At 47.1% G+C, this 19,343-nt stretch overlaps 1 protein-coding gene and 1 long non-coding RNA gene across 2 annotated transcripts in view; one reads left to right on the top strand and one right to left on the bottom strand.

Annotated features, from left to right (window-relative positions):
• Window positions 1-7,399, bottom strand: part of CD207 (CD207 molecule) — a 38,541-nt gene extending 31,142 nt beyond the window's left edge. The window contains 2 exon segments of the mRNA XM_082356447.1: window positions 2,969-3,049; window positions 4,028-7,399. The gene's annotated coding sequence lies outside the window, so the exon portion shown is untranslated.
• LOC309611685 overlaps window positions 1-12,962 on the top strand; it is a 732,894-nt gene extending 719,932 nt beyond the window's left edge. Inside the window, exon 2 of the long non-coding RNA XR_014234673.1 lies at window positions 9,740-12,962. This is a non-coding gene — a long non-coding RNA (uncharacterized lncRNA). The remainder of the gene's footprint in view (window positions 1-9,739) is intronic.
• Window positions 12,963-19,343: the final 6,381 nt, after the last annotated feature.

The raw sequence follows: 19,343 nt of genomic DNA, 5'->3' as shown, positions 1-19,343 counted from the left end.
CCCCTGAAATCAACCCAGAGTTGATATAGCCCTTAGAATTAGCAGAGAAAGACATTAAAATAGACATATAACTGTATTCCATATGTTTAAAAAATGAAGTAGAGGGAATTACCTGGTGGTCCAGTGGTTAGGACACTGCGCTTCCACTGCAGGGGGCCCACCCGGGTTAGATCCCTCGTCAGGGAACTAAGATCCCACAAGCCACATAGCATGACCAAAAGAAAAAAGAAAAAAAGAAGTAGAGGCATGGAAGTTTTTTAAAAAGACCCAAATCAAACTTCTAGAGATGAAAACGCTAATGTCTAAGATTTAAAAAAAAAAAAAAAAAAAAGACATGGGATGGGATTAACAAAAGATTGGACATTGCAGAAGAAAAGATTAGTAAACCTGAAGGCATAGCAATGGAATCGCAAATGAAGTACAGAGAGAAAAAAGACTTTAAGAAATGGAGGGGGCTTCCCTGGTGGCGCAGTGATTGAGAATCTGCCTGCCAATGCAGGGGACGCAGGTTTGAGCCCTGGTCTGGGAAGATCCCACATGCCGCGGAGAGGCTGGGCCTGTGAGCCACAATTGCTCAGCCTGCGCTTCTGGAGCCTGTGCTCCGCAACAAGAGAGGCCGCGACAGTGAGAGGCCCGCGCACCGCGATGAAGAGTGGCCCCCGCTTGCCACAACTAGAGAAAGCCCTCACACAGAAACGAAGACCCAACACAGCCATGAATAGATAAATAAATAATAAATAAAAATTTTAAAAAAAGAAAGAAATGGAAAGAGCGTCAGTAGCTATTGGACTTTAAGCAACCAATTGGATTTCCTGAGGAGAGAGGGGACAGAAAATTTTTTGAAGAAAAATAGCTGAGACCTTTCCAAACTTAAAGAAAACTATAACCTGCAGATCCAAGTTCAACAAACCCCAAGCATAAGAAACATGAAGAAATCTACATGAAGAAAGGCACATCAGAGTCAAATTGCTCAAATTAACATGGTCAGTATTATCAAGGGTTTTTAATATATCTCAGCCAAGCTAGAAAGTGAAGATCCTTCCAAGATGCCTGTCAGGACAGCAGAGGAAGCCTTGGGGAGAAGTGAAAGAGATGATAGCATCCACGGAGACGCACCAGCCAGGCCACCACCAGGCAGCAGTGGCAGGAAGTATTCCGTGTGGCCAGCCCGGCCCCTGGCGTGGCCAAGGCCCTCACCACTACTGCCACCACACGACAGTCTGACATGTGCCCTACCCCCGCTTCCAGCCCTGTGCCCCAGGTGTACTTTGTCATGAAAGTCACCTTTCAGTCCCATGTACTGTTTAGGGTGTGTCCTGTTTTGCATCTAGAGCCTACCACAAATTATTACATGGCCTCATCCATCCAAAACAACCTCTCTAAGCTGGACCCGCTTAGCCCCCTTTCAACGGGTAAGGAAACTGGAGAAAAGAGTCACAGTGGTTTGCCCAGGATAACAGACAATATGTGACAGAGCAAGAGTTCAAACCCAGCCTGAGTCTGAAATCAACGATTTTCCTGGCAAAGACAGTTGGTGAAGCATAATACGGCTTCGACTATAAGCTCCATGAGGTCAAGGATCTTCACCTGTTTTGCTTTCTGTTGCATCTCAAGTGCTTAGAACAATATAAGCCATTCCAACAAATATGTTAAATGAATAATCAGCTCTGAAGTCAGACAACTTTTGTTCAGATCTTGGCTCCACTATTTCCCAGCTTTATGACCTCAGAGCAAATCATCTCAGCCGGACAGGGTTAATAATCAATAGTACCTACCTCCACGACTTGTCAAGCTTCACTGTGGAGAGTCATAAAAATGACTAGCAGTGTCTACCACAGTAGACATTCCATAAATGTGTTAAAAATTAAAATAAGTAGATAAAGGAACCTAGTGAAGGCTCCCCGCTACCTATCTTGGCTTTTATTCTTGTGGCAGATGTTTTATCCTTTGCAGTTCTCTGCTTTCCTAAATTTAGAGGCTATTTGAGCCCCATCTTTCCTGTGAGGCCACCAAAAGGGAAGCTGACAGTGGAGAAGGAAGGCCTGGGGAAGGGGTACAGACACCGTTGACAGCTCCTGCCCGTCTCTTATTTACCTACCACCCAAAGGAGACAGTTTGGGAGAATGACTGACGTCAAAGAGCAGGGAATGAGGGGAGGGAGGCGGACAGTGCGTGCAGACGGACATCCACGTCCTTCATACACTGCTGAGGCCATCCAGGGCCACGGCCACCACAGACCAGCTGCCTGGCTAAGGAGGTGAAAGAGGGCGGGCCTCTGCTCTGGGGTACCAAGCACCTCAAAGGCCTCCCCTGATCCCTGTCACCCCTCACTGCCAACAGCTCAATGAAGGTGGGGATCTGGATTGGCACCCGGAAAGGAAGAGGCCAAAAGGGGGTTCCCATTCTTAAGCAAAGGGAGTGTGTTAGTCTGAGTCCTCCGAGAAGTAGATGTCAGGACAGAATGAAACATGCAATAAATTTATTAGGGGAAATGCCTGTGGGGGAAACCTGGAGGGGCTAGAAGAGGCTGGGGAGCCGTCAGACCCCAGTGAGGTAGAGAAGAGAGGAGGCTGGGTGGAATCATCCCAGGATGCTCATCATCCAAGGAGTTTTTGGCAAGGCCAGTGCGGGGTACTGGAGCCAGTGACCCATCAAAGGAGTCTTACATCCCCCAGGCATCCCCTTGGTATCCTGCCTTAGTGTCCCCACTGCACTCTGCCTTTGACTGGGAGAACACTGTCAGAAGTGTGGCCTCAACACCCAGGAGGTGATGGATTTCAGAGCACAGCAGCTCAGGACCTCCATCAATTACACTCCCTGGAAGTGGAGATCTGACAGGCGCATTTTCATGCTCGCCATGGGGGGCGTCTAGCAGAGTGGAGGTTAAGGACAAGAAAGGGGTAAAAGGGTTCTTGCAGAAACCTTCAAGGGCGTGAAATTTCTCTGAAGGTTGCTATGAGCTTCTCACCAAGCTGGTGACTCAAATTTTTCTGCCGAATCAGGACACCTCCTCCTCTTCCTTGGAGGCCTCATTTGTTCCAGATTCATGCTGCAGACAAAATGAGAAAGAGAAAGAAGAAAGAAGATGATCGTTCCAGAAAGGACCCATGAGTCATCTCATCTAGCCCTCTGCCAGTGGGGGCCCCTGCAGGCCGGGGCCAGCAGAGTATTGCTGTGGCTATGCTGGGGGCAGGACGGACCCAGATGTAGGGAGTATATATCCCCCAGGAGAGCACAGTCACTTGACTATAGAGCTCAGATCAGACGGTTCCCACCCACCCCCAACTGGGGCTCTACACTCTGGATGGGGAGAAGAATCGACCTCTCGAGGAAACCTACACAAGACCCTTTCCTCCAAATTCAGCCCCAGTTGCTGCCGGGTCTTTCTTGAGGTCAGCAGCATCTCCCTGCTCACAATCTTCCCCTTTCTCAGCACCCCTTCCTTCCTCTTCCTCCACATCCCCAGATGAAGCCAGCAGGAGAATGGCAGCTGCTAAGATGCTTAAGCACAAGGCCCAGATCTTCCCCAGTGGACTTTCCCCAGAGCTGCAGGGGAGCAGACAGCTGCCAAAGCAGAGAAGGGCTGAGGAAGAAAAGCTGTGTCCCAAGGCACCCCAGGGGAGGACCATGCCTTGGGAGTGCTTTGAGGAAGGAGTGGGGAGACCTGACCAGACCCCCCTCCAGAGTGTGGTTCCCTCCTTGTCTGCTGAGCCCTGGACTGGCCTGCTCTGAGGAGTCCCCCATCCTAGTTCCCATCCCAAGATTAGAAAAACCAGCAGGATGATTTGCCTGGGGCTCCGCACTCTCTGAAAGGGCTGGGTGGGGTGCCCGCAGGACTAGGAGGTAAGGCGCTCACCAGGGTACCCAGCAGCCATTGCCAGCTGGGTCTGCTCCATCCAGCAGGCATAGCCCCTGCCCCCTGCCCCCCCAGTCAGCGGTACCAGGGCGATGCACATGTCGAATGTTGCATCTCCATTGAGCACGTTCTCCATTGAGAACGTCACCAGAGTCCCCAGGCCCCACTCACCGAGCACCTAGTCCTTCTTCCAGTGAAACAGGATGGAGCAAGGGCAAAGGCCAGAGGCAAGGGCAGACAGGTGATGCTGTCTTCTGGAGCATCTGACAGGACACAGTCACCTTGGGAGGCACTGAGGGCAGAGAGCAGAGAATGAGAGAGAAGATATCTGACCACAACGCACCTGGGTTCTCCATGCTCCTCTTCTCCTCACTCACAAACCACCCCCTCAAACCTGTGCCCAGAAGCCAGGCCAGGAGACCACACCTGTAGGGAGGGGCTCTGGATTCACAGGCATTGCTAAGTCTCCATGTCCATCACCTTTGGAGAAGACCTAAATCCGTTTCTAAAACTTAAATCGGACCATGGCACTCCCCTGCTTAAAATTCTTCCATAACTTTCCATCCCTCATTAGGTAAAGTCTACAAAAAGTAGACTCAAGAACCCCAAATGACCTGGCAGCTGAGGGCCACCTCTCAGCAGCCTCTGAACCCGGTGCTGTATTAGTGCTTTTGTGGTGATGAACACTTTCATCAAAACCACCAATAAATGCTTACTTTATGCTCCTCATGCTCCATTTTGAAAGGCAGGGAACACGTAGTGCATTTAGAAGGATGTACAGCAGATGTTGGTGCAGATGTCAGAAACACAGGACAGGGCTGGAGCTGCAGTCTTGGTTTCCTCATGCTGTGTATCTTTGGGCAAGCTACCTAGCCTCCCTGTGCCTCAGTTCCCTTCTATATAATGGGAGCTAAGATAGCATCTACCTCACAGGATTGCTCTGAGAGTTAATGAGTTAATACACGTTTTGAGAAAGTCTGGCACTTGGTAAGCAAGTGTTGGGTATTATTAAGTACCTGAGACACACAGACTTGACTTCCCAGGCTGTATTTGATTGCATCTAGCCCTAAACTTGTCCCTAAGCTGTGATCCACTGCCTCTGCCCACACAACTACAAACCCCATTTCCACCAGGTTTTTTGGTTTTTGGTTTTTGGTTTTTGGTCATACTCTGGAAAGGAAGCCTTTAGCTCTGCTTTGGTAGGACACAGACATCCACAAGCTTGATCTTTCCCCCTCCTTAATTCACACTCAGGCTCACATATTGGTCCGTCCATCTCTTGTGTTTCTTTCACACGTCTGGTCATTAAACAAAGATCATGTCACTGTACAGTTCACTTCTCATTAGTCAAGAGGAAGAACATGGAATCCTGTTCCTGAGGGCCCTGCCACTGCTATTCCCTTTGTGTTATTACAATTCCACGGATGCTCTCGCCTCCAGTGACCCATAGATGGCACTATTACCTTTGGCTGGGCACAGCAGGACTGCGCTGCTTAGAGTAATATTTTTACTATGGGTGTGAATCTGGTCCTCCTTGCAATTCTGTAGGACAGAGTGATAGATATGAAGGAATCCTGGCTTTCCAGGGATTCCAGACCCCCTCAATAAATGTGGCAAGTAATACTAGTAATCCTATCCCTACCCCTTCCTCCCTAGGCCAGTAAATGGATAAAGACTTCAGTAAATGGATAAAGTTGCCAGATTCTTTGAACAGAGAGACAGGTGCTGGCTTCATGGAAGACAGACAGCTGCGGGCCTTATCCCCACGGAGCAGACACAGAGGATCAGTCGTGGTCTTTGGGACCTAGACAGAGTGGAGGTGGCCTCTTTCCCACAAACTGTTGCATACACCAAGCCCTGACAAGTTAGGTCCTGAGAGTCTAGAACCTCTAGAAACACCAGAGTCCCCTGTTGTGAGGAGGCCCCCCAAAACAGGAGTCAGGCGGCAGTGGGACTGCACACATCCTTGCTCCACCAAAGTTGTTCTTACCAAGGTCATGGTGAAATGACCATTTTGTTTTTGTTATGGCCTGAATGTTTACGTCCCCCAAAATTCATATGTTGAAATCCTAACCCCAGTGTTACGGTATTAGCAGGTGGGGGCTTTGGGAGGTAATTGGATCACGAGGGTGGAGCCCTCATGAATGGGATTAGTGCCCTTATTAGAAGAAACATGAGAGATGATTTCCCTCTCCACCATGTGAGGGTACAAAGAAACAACAGTTGTCTGTAAACCAGGAAGAGGGCCTTTGCAGAACCAGACTGTGCTGGTACCCTGGTCTCAGCCTCCCAAACTTCAAAACTGTGAGAAATAAATGTTTGCTGTTTAAGCTGCCCAGTCTGTGGTTTTCTGTTATAGATGCCTGAACTAAGACACTTTCCAAATTCAATAGGCACTTTCCTCTCTTTGTCTTTTTTTACCTCTTTGCAGCATTCTATCCAACCCCCACCCCCTTCAAACTCCCTGTGCCCTTGGATTTTGTGGTCCCACATGCTCCTGGTTTTCTCCTATTTCCCTGGCTGCTCCTACTCAGAAACCTTCCTGAGTTCCTTTTCTTCTACCTTTCCCCTAGTGTCGGTCTTCCTTGTAGGTCTAATCTTGATGCTCTTCCCTGCTCTCCACACAAATTCTCCCTGGGTAACCTTCCTTCCCTCCTCACTCCCCGATTCTCTCTCAACCTAAATCAGTCAGCCAGAGTCCCCTTCACTTGCTTATCACACAGACTCTTCAAAGGCAGTAAAACCTGAACCAGACCTCAACATCTGTCCACCACAGTTCCTATGCCCTCCCCGGCCCCCAAGTCTGCCCCTGTCTGTATGTCCCCAAGTCACCTAAACGAGAAACCTGAGTATCACCCTTGACTCCTAGGGCTCCTAGTTTCCTAGGGCTGCTGGAAAAAAGTACCACAAACTGGCTGGCCTAACTTAGAACAACAGAATCTTTTTCCCTCACAGTTCTGGAGCCCAGAAGTCTGAAATCAAGGTGTTGGCAGGGCCACTCCTTCCAAAGGCTATGGGGGAGGATCCTTCCTTACCTCTTCCAGCTTCTTGTGGCTCCATGTGGTCCTCAGCTCGTGGCAATATCACTTCAATCTCTGCCTCTGTCTTCTCATGGCCTTCTTCTCTGAGTCTCTGTGTGTTGTCTTCTCTTATAGAAAGACTCTCCTTGGGTTTAGGGCCCACCCTAAATCCAGGATGATCTTGTCTTGATCCTTGACTTAATTACATCTCAAAGATGCTGTTTCCAAAGGTCACACGTTGAGGTTCTGGGTGGTCATGAATTTGGTGGGGACATTATTCAACTCACTAAAACTCCTTCACTTCCCTCGACAATCTAACAATTCTACCTGCCTCACACAATGGATCCACTCACTTCTCTTCATCCACATGGTCAGGCCACCACTTCTTGGATCATGGCACCTGGTCCAGGTCTCCAGGCCTCCACCCCTGCCTTCTATCCACTCCCTACACAGCAGCCAGAACAGGTCAAATCCTGCTCCTTACCTCACAACCTAAAATACACACACACACACACACACACACACACACACACACACACACTACACAGTCCCTGGGAGAAAGCTCAAGCTCCTTAGCCAGGACCCCACTCCCTCTGTAAACTGCTTTTGCCTTCCTCTCTGCCTTAGCCTCTAACAACTAACTGTCCACCTGCTCTGTACCTCTCTTCCTCAGGCTCCAAGCTTAACTAGACCAAAAACGCTCACGCTGCCCATGCCCAGGTCTCTGCAGATGATGTTCCCTGTGGCTGAAATGCCTCTTAGCCTTCCCAGACTAACCTCACTGCCCGCCTTCACCACCTCACTGACTCCTCCAAGTCTCAGGTTGGATGCGAATTCCTCTCTTAGATATTCCTGATCCTAGTCACGGCAGATTCCCCTTGGGGCTCTTCCAGCTCCCCAAGCCACCCCCAGCACAGCCCTGGTCCTACTGTACCACGTGTGTTTCCTCAGGCCCTGGGTCATGTTCACCACGCGGCCTCTGCACCTGGCTCAGAGCTGGATGCAACAACAAATAACACATTGTGAGTGCCCAGCCTATGTCAGGGGCTGTCCTCAGCATTTTACTTGCTTTAACTCATTTACTCTTCATAGCAGCCCTGTGAAGTGGTTAGTATTATTCTCATTTTTTTAGATGTGGAAACTGAGGTGCAGAGAAAGGAGGTAACTTATTCAAAGTAACAAAGCTAGGGACTTCCCTGGTGGTCCAGCGGTTAAGACTTCACCTTCCAATGCAGGGAGTGTGAGTTCTATCCCTGGTCGGGGAGCTAAGGTCCCACATGCCTCGGGGCCAAAAAACCAAACCATAAAACAGAAGCCAATAGGCTTCCCTGGTGGCGCAGTGGTTGAGAATCTGCCTGCCAATGCAGGGGACACGGGTTCGAGCCCTGGTCTGGGAAGATCCCACATGCCGCGGAGCCAACTAGGCCCATGAGCCGCAATTTACTGAGCCTGCGCGTCTGGAGCCTGTGCTCCGCAACAAGAGAGGCCACGACAGTGAGAGGCCCGCGCACCGCGATGAAGAGTGGCCCCCACTTGCCGCAACTAGAGAAAGCCCTCGCACAGAAACGAAGACCCAACACAGCCATAAATAAATAAACCCAAAAGTTAAAAAAAAAAAAAAAAGCAATACTGTAACAAATTCAATAAAGACTTTAAAAATGGTCCACATCAGGGCTTCCCAGGGCAGTGGTTAAGAATCCGCCTGCCAATGCAGGGGACACAGGTTCGAGCCCTGGTCCAGGAAGATTCCACATGCCACGGAGCAACTAAGCCCGTGCGCCACAACTACGGAACCTGCTCTCTAGAGCCCGTGAGCCACAACTACTGAAGCCCGCGAGCTTAGAACCTGTGCTCTGCAACAAGATAAGCCACTGCAATGAGTAGCCCATGCACCACAAGGAAGAGTAGTCCCCGCTCACTGCAACTAGAGAAAGCCCGTGTGCAGCAACGAAGACCCAATGCAGCCAAAATTAAATGTAAATAAAATAAATAAATTTTATTTATAATAAAATAATACATTTAATATTTTTAAAATAAATAGTAATAAATAATAATAAATATAAATAAATAATAATTTTTAATTAAATAAATAAATAATAAATTTAATGTTTTTATTTATTTATTTATTCTGTTAGGTCCACATCAAAAAATCTTTAAAAAAAAAAAAAAGCTATTAAGCAACAAATCCAGTATTCCAACACAGGCAGTCTCGCTCCAGAGTCTACTCTTTTTTTTTTTTTTATAATTTATTTTATTTATGTATTTATTTATTTTTGGCTGCGTTGGGTCTTCGTTGCGGTGTGCGGGCTCCTCATTGCAGTGGCCTCCCTCGTTGCAGAGCACAGGCTCCAGGCGTGCGGGCCTCAGTAGCTGCAGCTTGTGGGCTCAGCAGTTGTGGCTCACAGGCTCTAGAGTGCAGGCTCAGTAGTCGTGGCGCACGGGCTTAGTTGCTCCGTGGCATGTGGGATCTTCCCGGACCAGGGCTTGAACCCGTGTCCCCTGCATTGGCAGGCGGATTCTTAACCACTGTGGCACCAGGGAAGCCCCCGAGTCTACTCTTAACCATTATGCTATAGTCAAATATTTATGGAAATAATTAATTAGTGACTTCATCAGTTAATTCGTTAGTTAATGTAAAATGGAGACACCAAGGTCCAGAAAAGTTAGCTAATTTTTTCCAAGGTCACCTAGGGAGGTCAGAAGTTTGACTTAAGCCCCCAGACTCCTAACCTGCCTGAGTTCTGACAAACCTACCAGAAAAGAGCGAGGGAACCAAGAGGTGCAGGGCTTCTGCAGGTGCATGATGCCTAGGAGGGTGCCCAAGAACAGAGGGTCACTCCTCCCTTGATACTCTGACCAGAAGTTCTTATTATAGTCAAGGCAGAAGTCCTCCACCACAAAAGAAAGTCACACAAACAGTAAGTGCCTTCTGGTGCAATGCACGAGGAAGTACCCAGCACCACTCACAAGCTTCTATTGCTGAAAAAAAAAAAAAAATCAAACCAGAACCTGGTCAGGCCTCCAAATCTAATAGGCAGGTTAAAGGTAGTACAGGGGATACAGCAACATGATGAAAGACACCAGAGGGACCAACAAAATCCAGAGTGGAAAATTCAGAAGACATGTGATCTAGTTCACACACACACACACACACACACACACAGAGGTAGGTGAACAGTTATAGATTTCAAAAGCCCTAAACATGTATCAAACAAACAGCATGTGTGGAGTTCATTTGGAAGCTGATTAAAGCAAGCTACCTATAGAAAGACACATATGAGATAACACAAAAGATGTGAACAATGACTTGATGAACAATGACTTGATGATGTTAAGAATTAGTACTAATTGTAGTTATAATTATTGTGGTTTTTCTAAAGAGTTCTTACTTCTTAGAGATACATCCTGAAGTGTTTACAGTAGAAATTATATAATATCTGGGATTTGCTTTAAAACAATTTGAGGAAAAACCATAGGGGTGTAGATCAAATAAGATTGGTCAATTGTTGACGCTGGATAATGGGTGCATGGGGGAGGACATTATACTATTTTCTCTACTTTTGTATTTGCTCAGAAATGCAGAAGAAAAGGCTAAAATTAAAGAGTGCCCAGCACAGTACACGAGGCAGCCACAGTCAACCAGTCAGAGTTAAAATTATAAATCAGCCTTCTCTGGGTGGGAGTGTGGTAATCCTGGGAAGGAGGCTGTGAACCAGGAAAGAACCCAGGGGTCTGGTTAGGGCCAAAAGCCTGACCTTTAGAACCTGGCTATTTTTATAGAATGCATTTTTCCTTCCTTCTTTCCTTTTTTCTTTCTTTCATTTTCTTTTTCTTCTTTTTTTTTTGTATATATACATATATATATATATATATATACATATGAAAACTTTTTATTTTTATAAGGGAAGGATCTCTTCTTTTTTATTTTATTTTTTAAATAATTTTTATTGCAGTATAGTTGATTTACAATGTTGTGTTAGTTTCAGGTGTACAGCAAAGTGAATCAGTTATACATATACATATATCCACTCCTTTTTAGATTCTATTCCCATATAGGCCATTACAGAGTCATGAGTAGAGTTCCCTGTGCTATACGGTAGGTTCTTACTAGTTATCTATTTTATATATGGTAGTATGTATATGTCAGTCCCAATCTCCCAATTATCCCTCCACCCCTTTTTCTTTTCTTTCTTTTTCTTTCTTTCCTTCCTTCCTTTTTCTTTCTTTTCTTTCTTTTCCTTTCTTTCTTCCTTTTCTTCCTTCCTTCCTCCCTCCCTCCCTCTCTCTCTTTCTTTTAATATTTATTTATTTATTTTGCTGCACCAGGTCTTAGTTGTGGCACGAGGGATCTTCATTGGGGCATGAGCGATCTTTTTTTTTTTTTTTAAGTTGCAGCATGCAGACCTAGTTGCGGTATGCAAACTCACTGTTGTGGCATGCATGCAGGATCTAGTTCCCTGACCAGGGATCAAACCCAGGCCCCAGGCACTGGGAGCGTGGAGTCTTACCCACTGGACCACCAGGGAAGTCCCTCCTTCCTGTCTTTCTTTTCTTTTTTTTTTTTTTTGTCTTTTTGTTGTTATTGTTATTCTCCTTCAATCTTTGGTAAATTTCTTTCATGAAAATTCGAACTTCCTTCAGCTGTAATTAGTGGAACCAAGGAAAGTTGAGTTGGTTTGCCAAATGTTGGGACCTCCAATTCCTTGTCCAGACCTCTTCTCCTACTAGCTCCCGGCCTGCTGGTAAACCTGGGCTTTCCCTCGAAGCAGGAGACTGGGAGAACCCTCTCTGGGTAATCTGACCAGCCCAGAAGCAATATCTTCAAGGTGATGAAACCGATAGATTTCTCTGAAGTTTTTAAGAGGAGTTTTGGAGAGTTTGAGGTTGAATATTTTAAAGTACATAGAAAACTAAACAAACAAGAAAGAGAAAACAATTATTAATTTTTAAGTAGTACAGGAAAGGAAAATACACACTGTGACTCAGCTGTGAATAATTTTTACTTATTCGTATTAATATAAATACTGAATTGATGTGCCATATGTTATTTACTGGTTTTCAATGATGTCCATTTCTATTCCTGCTGTGTTCTCCCCTATGTCGCTGGGAGTGGAAAGCTAGAAACTATATTTCCAGATTTGCATAAAACTTAGGATCTGATTGTAATTTTAGATCTGCCACAGAGACATGATTTTTCATTTTTGGCCTATCAATAATTTAGAAGTGTGCTGAAACCCCCAATAGGGATGATGAATTGGTACATTTCTTCCTGTAATTCCGTCAGTTTTTTCTTTATCACCAGAAGCTATGTTATTAAGTGCATACATGTTTAGAACTGTTATATCTTCTTGGTGAATGTTTTTGTCATTTTCAGTGTCCCTCTCTATCCCTAATAATGCTGGTTGTCTTAAAGTCCCTTTGGTAGGATATTAATATGGCCACACCAGCTGTTTGTTGTTTGCCTGATATATCATTTTCCATCTCTTTACTTTCAGTTTGTCTGTGTCTTTATGCTTTAGGTGTCTGGGGTTTTTTTCTTTTTTTTATTAAAGTCTAGTTGATGTACAATATTACATAAGTTACAGGTATACAACATAGTGATTCACAATTTTTAAGTGTTATATTCCATTAATAGTTACTACAAAATACTGGCTACATTCCCTGTGCTGTACAATCCTTGTAGCTTATTTATTTTATACATAATGTGGTAATTCCCTGGAGGTCCAGTGGTTAGGACTCTGCATTTCCACTGCAGGGGGCATGGGTTTGATTCCAGTCAGGGAACTAAGATCCCGCAAGCCACACAGCATAGCCAAATATAAAATAAAATAAAATAAAAAATAAAAATATTGTATACATAATAGTTTGTACTTCTTAATCCCCTATCTATATCTTGCCCCTCTCCCATTCCCTCTCCCCACTGGTAATCACTAGTTTGTTCTTTATAATGTGTATCTGTTTTAAAAAACATATAATTAGGTTTGTTTCTCCTTTTTTGAATTGTTTCTCCAAAAGTGTTTTCAGTATAGGTCATTCTACAGCATATACTGAGAAAAATATTTATTATGCCCTGATATATATTTTTTTTAATAAATTCATTTATTTATTTATTTATTTTTGGCTGCGTTGTGTCTTCATTGCTGAGCCCGGGCTTTCTTTAGTTGTGTCGAGAGGGTGTTGCTCTTCCTTGAGGTGCGTGGGCTTCTCATTGTGATGGTTTCTCGTGTTGCGGAGCACAGGCTCTAGGCGCACGGGCTTCAGTAGTTGCAGCACGTGGGGTCAGTAGTTGTGGCACGTGGGCTCTAGAGCTCAGGCTCAGTAGTTGTGGCACACAGGCTTAGTTGCTCCGTGGCATGTGGGATCTTCCCGGACCAGGGCTCGAACCCGTGTCCCCTGAATTGGCAGGCGGATTCTTAACCACTGTGCCACCAGGGAAGCCCATGCCCTGATATTTGAATGACAATCTGCCTACATATAAAATTCTAATTTCAAAATTCTTTCCCTTGGACTTTCCTGGTGGTCCAGTAGTTACAACTCCACACTCCCAATGCAGGGGGCCCAGGTTCTATCCCTGGTCAGGAAACTAGATCCCACATGCATGCCACAATGAAGAGCCCACATGCCGCAACTAAGACCCAGCGCAGCCAAATAAATAAATAAATTAATTAATTAAAAAAAAATTCTTTCCCTTCAATATTTTAGAAATACTGCTTGATTGTTGTTTGTATCTGGTGTTACTACTGAGAAATCTAATGTCAACCTGACTTGTTTGGAGATCATCTACTCTTACTCTGTGGAAGCTTTCAGAATTTTCTGTCTTCATATTCCTAAATTTTACTATAATGTATCTAGGACTGAGTTCTTCCTTAACACTCCTGCTTGATACTCTGTAAACCCTTTCAAACTGAGGTTGTTCATCTTTTTAACATTTTAAGAAACATTTCTATTATTTTTTTCAAAGATTTCCTCTTCTGCATATTTAGTTTTCTCTCTGTCTATGACTCCTGTTATCTGGATTCTGGCACTTGTATTTCTACTGCCATATCTCTTTTATTCCAAATTTCCTACCTATTTATCCTTCACAGCTTCCTTCTAGGAGGCTTTCTTAATTTGATCTTCCAACTCACTCATTGTTTGTCAACTGTGACTGTTCTACTATTTATCCCATCTCTTGTGTTCTTTGTTTCAATTACTATATTGTTCACACTTAATATTTCCTCTTGCTTTTCTACAATTCTTTATTCTTACTTCATCTTACTAATACCTTCCCTTGTCTCCTTAAGTATATTTATCAAGCTTATCTTCAATTTTTGGTTGTCCATCTATTCTAATTCTTCAAAAGATGTATTGTCTCATTTGTTATTTTCTTTTAAGATAGTTGTTCTCCTCATGTTATTTTGGCCTGTGAGCTCATCTCCCCCACAGAATTCCAACTACTCCATCTGATAGTGAGTGTGAGGGAAAGACTGATGCTCAGACCCTAGACCTTGTCAGCCCTGTGAGCACAAAAAAGAAGGAGTGGGGTGAGCCCTGAGTTCTGAGCACCTGAACCACAGGTAATCACACCTGTTTTCTATCACCCCACCAGGCAACTTCTCAAGTCAAGGCTTGAACTTTAGACCCCATGGAGAAGCAGCATTGGGCAGAGGTGGTCTCCCTAGAGATCGGGCATATGAAGGAGGAGAAATAGAGGATAAATGCAGGAGTCCAGTCAGTGGCCAATGATTTTCCCAATTACCCCAGCAAGGGCTGTGTTCTGCCCTAATAGTACCCCCATGGACACCTCCCCAAGACATACGGGCCATTTTCACAGACCAAGGGAGCAAACAATGGTGTCCCAAAGCAACAGGGTGGGGGCAGAGCAAATGGAAATTAAAATAATAGTCTGCCCAGGACTCCCCTGGTGGCACAGTGGTTAAGAATCCACCTGCCAATGCAGGGGACACGGGTTCCATCCCTGGTCTGGAAGATCCCACATGCCGCAGGGCAAGTAAGCCCATGTGCCACAACTACTGAGCCTGCGCTCTAGAGCCTGCTCGCAGCAACGAAGACCCAACGAAGCCAAAAATAGTCTGCCCAAAGTTAAATTGACACCTCCACCTCTTTGCAGTTTTTTTTTAATTTCTTTTATTTATTTACTATTTTTTTGGCTGTGCTGGGTCTTAGTTGCGGCACAAGGGATCTTCGTTGTGGCATGCAGGCTCATTTGTTGCGGCATGCAGGATCATTTAGTTGTGGCAGGCGGGCTCATAGTTGTGGCATGCAGACTTCTTAGTTGCGGCATGCATGTGGGATCTAGTTCCCTGACCAGGGATCGAACCCAGTCCCTCTGCATTGGGAGCATGGAGTTTTACCCACTGGACCACCAGGGAAGTCCCTCTTTGCAGCTTTTTAATGGCAGGGTTTGAAGGAGCAGTTCCAGGTTCACTTCAAAAATCACAGTCCTGTCCTTGGCTTCAGGGGGAATGCTTCCACTGTTCCTCCAGTAAGCTCAGGGCAGCTCTACGCGTACTGATACAGAACCATCTTCAAAATACGATAAGTGGACAAGCGGGGTACAAAACAGTACGGTATGATGCCGTTTGTGTAAAGAGAGTGGATGTGTGGGTGTGTGTGCATTTACCTGTCTATGTACAGGACACCCCTGGAAGGTTACACAAGAAACTAACACTACTGAATGCCTCTGAGGAGAGTGCCTGAGTGACTAAAGACTGGGGTAGGGAATTTAAGCTGTTACACTTTTTTGTAACTCTTGATTTTTAAACATGATTTTTTTAAGTTGATAAATATCTCAAACTTACACACCGTGTCTTACCTTCAGGTTCCAGGGACCCCACCCAGCTTGCAACTAATGTCTCAATGAATACAACACTTCCCAGGTCATCTCTTTTTCTTTTTTGGCCATGCCACACAGCTTGCAGGATCTCAGTTCCCAGACCAGGGATTGAACCCAGGCCACAGCAGTGAAAGCATGGAGTCCTAACCACTGGACAGCCAGGGAACTCCCAACACTGCCCAAGTCATCTCAGCCTGTTGCAACCCTCCCCATTTTTCACTAGCCATCAAAAACACCACATCTTTCATTCAGCCTTTTCTGAACACCACAAGAAGACTGTCTCTCTCCTTTGAACTCTCAGCTCCCTTTGGGGTCAACTGTTTTAAGGTCCTGGTCACTTACCACTACCTGTTAGTTACCTGCATATCTGTCATGCCACTGCTCAGTCATTCATTTGGCCTTGAGTAATATTAGCATTCCATTTTATCCTGAAATGGTCCCAGTATCCAAAACACCACAAATTCCTAGTGGCATCCTCCAGGCCCAGTTTAGATGACTCTCACTCACACAAGCCACACACTTGCCCATATCAATGTCCCCTGGTAGCCCCTGTCCTGGTCAGGGGTCTACCACATCCTAGGCCAGTGACCTGAGGACCACCAGGATTCCACATTCAGATAAACCAATGAATTAACGGCCATGGGCCATTCCTCCAATTTTGCACATACAACAAAACTGAACCACAGAAACCAATAGTCCAACGTGGCCAGATTTAGGGATGAGAGCAGCAGCCTCTGACTCCCCTCTGTGGCTGATCTTCTGGACAACAGTCTTTAGCTAGGGAAGTCCTTCCCACAAGACAGAAGAGGGGTCTGGGAAAGGCCTGTCCTCCTGATCCTTAGGGGGACCAACCTTCCCCTGACATATTTCATATTCCTGTTGTCATGTTTTATTTGTTCAGTTAAAGGTAATTATTGTCCTCTTAAGTTGGCAAACACAGTAAAGAACTGTCACCCCATGGTCTTGAAGGACCTAATCTCCCACACTGTGCCAAGAAGTTCAGGAAAGAGACAGGTGCTGCTTGGAACAGAGCAGACCCAGATGCACACATCAGAACTGCTACCCACCATCTCTCTTCCCAGAGCCCTCCTGCATAGGAAAAGTCCACCTGGTGGGCTCCAATAGATGCTACCAAGCTTTGCTCAGGTGCAACCTCTTGGTGACCCCTAACCCTCCTAGCACCAAGCTTGTACTTTATACCCAGAATTATTCTCCTATAGGTCATCCTGCATCATTTGCTCCTATGTCTGTCTCCCCTCCTAGACACGCAAAATGGCCTCTAGTCACTAACAGGAGGAGGGCGGTGACGTCAGGCCACGGGGAGGCCTGGGGTAGGGGCTGCCATTGTTCACTACATTAAAGTGGGTGTTTTCATCATCCTTGGACCCTCAGTCCTCGGGACGTACCTCAGGAATGAACATAAGACACCCCTTGCCCCGGCCACAGTTCTCTGGGCTCCCGGTCCTAATGGCCCTCGCTCCCGCCCCCTTCCTACCCCTCGGGAGGGACCGGGGTTGGGCGAGTGCACTCAGGTAAACCAGAGAAATGACACACGTGACCAGCTGCTCGGCCTCTGTCCGAGACATTTCCCCCGCCCCCCGCCGCTACCCGGGACCCTGGGCGTGGAGGGGAGTCACGGGGAACCGAGAGGGCCGGCGCCTACCCCCAAGAGCGCATGCGCAGGGAAATGGCAGCTGGGCGAAACCCCCTCGTCGCTGCAAGTCCCTGACTAGCAGGGAGCGGCACGAGGCCGCTTACCTGAAGGTGGAGACAAGTTAGCGGCGTCCGGCTGGAGGACCGGCGGGCACCCGACTGCGGCGGCGGGAGAAGGAGAGAAAGGAGGCCCCCCGCCTCGCGGTAACATTAGCGGAACGACAGGGACGGGGTAGTAGTGCGCATGCCTGGCGCACGTCCCGCGGTCCCTGAGCCCCAGGACGGAGTGGTTACAAGCTCGCCCCGCTGTTACTAACGTATGACATGGGTGGGGTCCTGTGGTGCAGAGGTGAAGGAAACGGGCATTGCCCTGAAACTGAACGAATTTCAGTCTCACTGTTTACTGTGTAACTTTGGGCAAGTTATCGAACCTGCCTGAGCCTTGGCTTCCCCGTGTAGTAAATGAGGGTAGTAGAGCCCATCTCTTTGGGTCATTATGGAGCTCATAAGCTCACGACAGGTGCTTAATAAATGTTAGCCCTTATCAGCACTTTTCTTATTGCATCATAACTGCCTGTCTGCGCATCTGTCTCCTCCCCCGCCCCCCGCCCCTGACACTAGACCCACCACAGGCGCTCACACTGTGAGCTCCCCTGGGTAGATAACACGAGTCAGTCATCTTGGTATTACCTGGCCCAGCACCAGCCCTTATAAAAAATAAGTGCTCAGGAAGTGGGTGAGAAGCCAAGCAGCTGAGTTGGGATGAGGCTATGGGGGTTCCACATAGGGCCCTACAGAGTCCTGCCCAGACCTCAGTCCAAATCAGACACTCAGACCCTCCGACTCCAGCCCCACAGAGCTCTGCTCTATCCAGGCAGCCTGGCCTCCCTACCGTGTGAAAGGAAGGACTGTCTCTCTCCCAGTCCCCAGTGGCCCATCTAGCCCACGCTGGCTGTTTAGTCCACCCGAGAGAGCTTTGCCTGCACCTGGGTCTCCGTACACTTCCGCCTCTGGCTCCACCTAACTCTACCTGTGCTTGTGTCTGTCACAGGCTGTGGGTTCCAAAAGGAGCAAGAGGGAGCACCATCTCTAATTTCTAACTCAACTGCCAGAAGTTGGTATATCTAATTAGCCCTCCTCAGCTCTCTGCCAAAGAAAGCAAGTTGAAAGCTCAACCCAGCTGCTTCAGCCTGCAGCCCGTGAAAATTCTACTCTTCACTGCACAATCCCACTCAGGCCCCGCTGGGTAGGATCTCCCCAGAGAGCCTGGGCTGCCCTCCCTGGGGGGCTGCTGGGAAGGGAAACATGTCCTCTTCCGGAAGAGATGGCTGGGGAGAGAGAGAGGGCCTGGGGACCCTCCCCTGGACAATTTCATGAGGCTGGCCTGAGGCCAGGGAGCCCTGGGCACTGGCTCTCTTGGCTCACAGACAGGTCCACCTCTAACCCAAGCAGCACCTCCGCGAAAATGAGCTTAGGCTGGTTTTCAGTTCCCATTCACCTTCTGGGCCAGGCGACACTGCACAAACTGCCCAACTACATGGCAGAAAACTGCATCCTGCCATTCCCCATGGAGAGGAGGAATTCAGACTGTGAATATGTCTGTGATCAGCCAGATGGCTACTTTTCCACCTCCACACTCCAGGGCCATGGAGGGGGGAGGGAGGAGGGGAAGACAGTCCTTGTTCCTATGAAAATATAACACTTCTTACTCCCATCAGTGGACCCACAATTCCACATGGCTCCCTCCAGAGCCTCTGACTCTGGACCTGATGGAGTCTACAGGGCAGTTTCAGGAAGCTTGTCAGGGGGCCTCCTCCCCAACTGCCTGGCATATCCTGGCCAAGATGGTTGACTGCTCCTCTGTGCTCAGCTCTGTCTCCTGGGCACCACCTTCTACGCCTCTTCACATTTCCAAAACCAGGAGCACTTCTCAGTGATGCCTACTTTCTTCCCAAACTCTTGTGTCTGACTGAGTCCC

This window comes from Balaenoptera borealis, assembly GCF_965194805.1.
Source record: "Balaenoptera borealis genome assembly, chromosome: 15".
NCBI classification, from domain to species: domain Eukaryota; kingdom Metazoa; phylum Chordata; class Mammalia; order Artiodactyla; family Balaenopteridae; genus Balaenoptera; species Balaenoptera borealis.
Note: the sequence above shows the minus strand (reverse complement) of the source record. Positions and strands in the feature narration are given on the sequence as shown.